At 34.8% G+C, this 6474-nt stretch overlaps 1 pseudogene; it reads right to left on the minus strand.

Annotated features, from left to right (window-relative positions):
- LOC129034574 (large ribosomal subunit protein eL30-like) overlaps positions 1 to 2821 on the minus strand; it is a 56096-nt pseudogene extending 53275 nt beyond the window's left edge.
- Positions 2822 to 6474: the final 3653 nt, after the last annotated feature.

Consider the following 6474-nt stretch of genomic DNA (forward strand, 5'->3'; position numbering starts at 1 on the left):
GGTTTGCTGAATAGATACACACTTTTACATCCCCTCATAACTAGCGTTATTAAACTCTGGTTTATGAACACTTATACACAGATAAATGTGATAAACAAAGTGACAATTATTTTCCGAGAACTCATATCCCAAGTTGCTCATGAAATAAAAGACTCAAATATGTCAATTGCTTTTTGCTCAATATTACTTCTAGGAACTATATTTAGCCTTCTTATTATAGATGAAGAAATTTCAAAGGGATTAGTCAATGCAACTCTGTAATTTAGACCAATTTTATCTTGGCACATTTTAGACGAAGCTGAAATAAAATGTTCATTCTTAAAAAGACATTCATGTGCATTTTTGTTACATAAGCTTTTAAACAGCCTTGGAAAATGAAGAATTCAGTCATTTAGTAATTTTGTTCATATTATTTATTTGACTCACTCTATCCAATAATTTGGTTTCCTTGATTGTTGCAAATAGCTACATTTAGATGTTTGTCAAAAATTATGCAGGAAAATGATATGAAAAATGATATGAGAGCATATCTTCCTCTTTTTGTTTTTTGGTGACAGGTCTTTCCAACGTAATTGCAGAGTACATTTTTAACTTCTTGTGCTTACATTCCCAACATGGAAATAGTTAATACTCATGAACATAGAATTAAAAATACTTCAATATACTGTTTTTCAAAATAGTGAAGTGCCTAAATGTGGAAGTGGCTGTTAATATGAGTTTCATTACATGACCTTTATGCTTTGTTAACCTAGCTCATTATCATACGTGATCTGAGAGTATCCCAGAAATGCAAGGATGGTGTAATGTCAAGATATAGATTAATATGACATGTTGTGGTCTGAATGTTTGTGTTCCCCAAAATTTGTATGTTAAAATTCTACCCCCCAAGGTGGTGATATTAGAATAGGAGGCAGGGACTTTAGGACATGATTAGATCATGACCGCAGAGCCATGATGATTATGATTAGTTTCCTTATAACACAGACCCCAGAAAGCTATTGCCTTTTTCTGCCGTGTGAGGACATAACAAAATATGCCTTCTATAAACCGGGAAGTGGGCACTCACCAGACACTGAATCTGCCAGTGCCTTGATCTTGGACTTTGCAGCCTCCAGAACTGTGAGAAATCAATTTCTGCTGTTTGTTTAAAAGCCACTGGCTTATGTTGCTTGTTAGAGCAGCCTAAATGGGCTAAGACATTACAAATTCCATCAATAGATCAAATATATTAAAACCATTCTTTTCAAGAGATGAGGAAAAGGCATTCAATAACATTTCAACCATTTCTATTTAAAAATCCCAATTATTCTATTAAAAATAAACCCAGAAAAAGGATTCTATGCTGATATCATAAATAGTATTTGCTTTAAGTAAACAGCTAACGTTATGTTTAGCAGTACAACTTTAAAGATATTCCCAATAAAATTAGAAACATATAATGATGACAATAATACCATTATTTGTTAACCTATTTTTTGGATAAGTTTTGTAATATGCAGTTAAACTTGAGGTAGGAATGGAAACTATAAATTTGGAAATGACAAAAATAATCATTATATTTATAGACTATATTAATATATACTTATAAAAGTGTCCTAATTAAAGAAAATACACACAAAAGGAAAATTTAGTAATTATTTTTTTTGAGATAGGGTCTTGCTTTGTTCTCCGGACTGGATTACAGTGGCATGGTGATGGCTCACTGTAGCCTCCACTTCCTGGGCTCAAGCTATCCTCCCACGTCAGCTCACTAAGTAGCTGGGACTACAATGTAAGCTACCACATCCGCTAATTTTTAATTTTCTTTTAGAGATGGGGTTTCATTATGTTTCCCAGGCTGGTCTCAAACTCCTGGCCTTATGTGATTTTCCCACCTCTGCCTCCCAAAGTGCTGGTGTTACAGGCATAAGCCACCACTGTGAACTAAATTTAACAGGAAATATGTAAGATATGTGTAAGGAAAGTTATAAAACCTTTTTGATTAATGAATAAAGATTAGAAAAAACAAAATTTCCAATAACAGAGAGATAGTTAATATGGTATATCCACTCAATGGAATATATCAAAGCTAAAATGTCAGTCTATATAAAAATAAATATCACCTTTATAACTGATAAAACTTAGTTTGGCTTTATATGACAGCCAGAAAGGCTAGACCAGAAACTTCTTTCTCTTATGTGGAAGACTGAATCTGAAGGGCAGATGTAAGAATTCAGATCACTATTTCTCAACAATCTGGATTGAGAGGTGTTATGGACTGAATGTTTATATCCCTTGCAATTCATATATTGAATCTCTAACCTTCAGTATGGCTACATTTGGACATTGAGCCTCTAAGGAAAAAATTAATGTTAAATGATGCCCTAAGGGTGGGGCCCTGATCTGATAGGATTAGTGTCCTTCTAAGAAGTGACTTCAGAGTGCTCTTCCATTGCTTGCACACAAATAAGAAGTCACATGAACACATGGTGAGATAGCAGGTGCCTAAAGGCCAGGAGGAAGGGTCTCAGAATGAAATCAACCTCACTAACACCTTGCTATTGGATTTCCAGTCTCCAGAACTATAAGAAATAGATGTTTTGTGTTTAATTCATCTAGTCTGTGGTATTTGTTGTGGCAGCCTGAGCAGACTAAGACATGAGGGAAGAAGAAAAGGACCAAAACCTGCCCTCTGGATCTTCATTGATTACCTTTACCCACTTGAGAATGTGGGTAACCCAACAGCCATGCTCTTAGCAAAGGCCGATCCTTGAGCTTGTGTACTGAATGACATCTTCTCATCTACTCTAGGATGTCTCTTCAGCATCATCAATGCACCCATTTCTAATAGATTTTACTACCAGCACACATTCAGAATCTGATCACCCCTCACCAAATCCTCTGCTAATATTCTGGTTCCCTCACAATCATCTCTCACCTGGGCATTTTGCTATTACTTCCCAATTGGGTTCCTTTCATTACTCCTTGGACTATTCAATCTAATACCAACATAGTGATTCTGTTAGAAACTAAGTCAGATTGTGTTGTTCATCTGTGAATATGACTTTTTATCTATATGATGGTAAAAACTAAAGTTCTTACCATAGCCTAAAAGGCAGGCCATCTGGGCCCTTGTTAGTTCCTGACCCAGTGACCTACCACTCTCCTCCTTTCTTATTCTGCTTCAGTCATTCTAGCCTACATTGTTTTTTGCACATACCAGGAATACTTTTGCTTGAGGACTTTTGCATTTCCTATTTTCTCTGCCTGGAACATTCCTTCCCAACATATCCCCATGACTCATTCTCTCATGTTTGTTGGGGCCATTATTTAAAAGTTGGTTGTTTTCATGAGAGCTCTCCTGGCAGCTGCTATGGGTTGAACTCTGCCCAAAAAAAGATACGTTGAAGTCCTAATCCTCAATAGCTCAGAATGTAATCTAATTTGGGAATAGGATAACTGGTATTCTATTTAGGAATAGGTATAATTGGTTAAGATGAGGTTGTACTGGATTAGGGTGGGTCCCTATGTCAATATGACTGGCCCTTGTAAGAAACTGACCATGTGAATACAGACACACAGAGACAGCACCATGCATGGGACAATGAAGGTGAAATTACGCTACTGCAAGCCAAGGAATATGAAAGATTGCCAGCAAACCACCAGAAGCTAGGATGAGGTAAGGAAGAATTTTCTTAGAGGTTTTAGAGAGAACATGATCCTGCTGACACCTTGATTTCAGATTCTGGCCTCCAGAACTGTCAGACAATAAATTTCTGTTTTAAAACATACAATTTGTGGCACTTTGTTATGGCAGCCTTAGGAAACTGATCTAAAAAAGCCCTATCTGAAATAGCAATTCCTGGGATTCACATCCCCCTAACCTGCTTTATTTGTCTCCTTAGAACTTGACATCATCCATCCTACCATATTTTACTTACCTATTTTGTATATTTCATCTTGCTACCCTAAACCCATCTCAAATGCCAGCAATGTGAGGTTAAGATGTTTTTCTGTTTTCATTACTTTCTCCTCAGCTTTGAAACAGTTCTTGACTTGTTACAGGTCCTTAAAGTATACTTGTTGACTGAAAGAAGGTAGACATGAATGAACGAGGGAGCAAGCCTGGTAATTGGTTCCATCTCCATGGGGAAGAGTAAGGGGTGTTTCAAAATGGCATGAGTGTTTTGGAAAATTGCTCCACTTACTGTATAAAATGCTGTAAGTGGAAAGAAGTGTTCCCTTTTATAAAATACTATGCAGAAATTAAGTGTAATTTTTTGAAGAGTTTAAATGATATGAGAAATTCTTACGGTTTTATGAAAAAGGTGGTTTATGAAATATTTTCTATAATAAAATCAAAACTACATAAAACAGGTATTTTTGAATAAAGAATACATAGAGGGAAACATTCCAAAATTTCAATAATAGTATTTTTACTTGATGCCACTATTTGTGATAATTTTGTCTTTATTGTATATATTTTGAAGCTGAAAGAGTTTATTCTGGGATAAGAAAGAGATATTTTTTGAAATATAGTAGACTTACAGACTTTTATCTAAAGAGGGTTTTGTTCAATTGTTAAAATTAATTTGAGAAGGATTTGGATTTAATGTAATAAAAATGCCCCTTTGCAAATGTGTTTTGCCTTACAGTTTATTTCTCACTACATTTGTGTACTTTACTTATTTTTATATTTAAGGTATATGCTGTGATGTTTTGCTATATATTATTAAGAAATGATTATCACAATCAAGCTAATTAACATATTCATCACCTTATAAAATTACCTTTGATGAGAATATTTATGATCTACTGGCTTAGTAAATTTCAAGTATATAATATAATATTATTAACTATAGTCACCATGCTGTATGTTAGTCCCCTTTGATGAACATCACCCCCATTTCCCCCACCCCTCAACATCTGTTAACCACCTTTCTATTCTTGGTTTCTCTGAGCTCAACTTTATGAATTCTATCCATAAGTGAGATCACGTGGTATTTGTCACTCTATGGCTGACTTATTTCGCCTAGCATAATGTCCTCACGTTTATCCATGTTGTCAAAAATGGCAGGATTTCTTTCATTTTTAAGGCTTATATTGCATTGCCTTTATGTATCACATCTTTGTCCATTCACCTACTGATGGATACTTAAGTTGTTTCCATATCTTAGCTACGATGAATGATGCCACAATGAACATGTGAGTGCAGGTGTTTCTTCAAGATTGTGATTCCATTTCCTTTGGATATATATCCTGTAGTGGGATTTCTGGATCATATGGTAGTTCTATTTTTAAGTTTTTGAGGAATCTCTATATAGTTTTCCATAATGGCTATACTAATTTACAATCCCACCAACAATATATAATGGTTCCCTTTTCTCCACATCTTTAGTAACACTCTTTATCTTCTTACTTTTTGGTAATACCTATCCCAACAGGTGTCAGGTGCTATCTCATTGTGGTTTTAATTTGCATTTCCCTGATTATTAGTGATGTTGAGCATGTTTTCATACAACTCTTGGCCTTTTGTATGTCTTCTTTATAAAATTGTCTATTCACGTCTTCTGCTCATTTTTAATTGGACTGAGTTTTTGCTATTCAGTTGTAAGAATTTCTTACATACGTTGGATACTAACCTCTTATTGGATATATGGTTTCAAATATTTTCTCCCATTCCATAGGTTGCTTTTTGATTTGATGCACTTCTACTTATTTATTTTATGATTCTCAAATTTCTGCATATAATGAAATTTCTTTAAAGATAATTGATTTTTTAAAATGCTTTTATTTACCTCAGTCAGCTTCGTGAGTGCCTGTGACTTTACATAATATCAGGAAAGAACAAAGAAGTGCAGCTGTGATAATTCCATGATCAACTTTCAAAATCATATCACAGAATTAAGCCACCAAAGTTGTTATTGCTTCTGCCGTGTTCAGTACATTTAGAAGGAGAAGTATGTAATGGACCTGTCATCTCCAGGGCCTTGTTGCCTTAACTCTTTCATTCATTCAGCAAAAACCTGGTGAAATTGGAAGCTCCTTGTTGAATTAAGGAACAACCATTGATTCAAGAACCTCAAACTTCTAACCACAATCTATGCTAGCAAAGCAGGCACATCATATTCTGCCTCTATCTTCTTGTTAACTCAAATTAAAGTCTCATATATTTATCATAGGAATCTAATAGGCAGAATAAAAATTGCATTCATATTCCGATTCTTAAAGACAGGGATATGTAATTTTGAATTCTATTACCTCTGCATATTAGAAGATATTTGGTGATGCATGGTGATTACCCACTACATGAAAATAATGTCACACGTGGGTGGTATTTATTGTACTCTCATTTCTTTTATTTTTTATTTTATTATTATTATACTTTAAGTTTTAGGGTACATGTGCACAATGTGCAGGTTAGTTACATATGTATACATGTGCCATGCTGGTGTGCTGCACCCATTAACTCGTCACTTAGCATTAGGTATAGCT

Source organism: Pongo pygmaeus, chromosome 3 (assembly GCF_028885625.2).
Source record: "Pongo pygmaeus isolate AG05252 chromosome 3, NHGRI_mPonPyg2-v2.0_pri, whole genome shotgun sequence".
Taxonomy (NCBI): domain Eukaryota; kingdom Metazoa; phylum Chordata; class Mammalia; order Primates; family Hominidae; genus Pongo; species Pongo pygmaeus.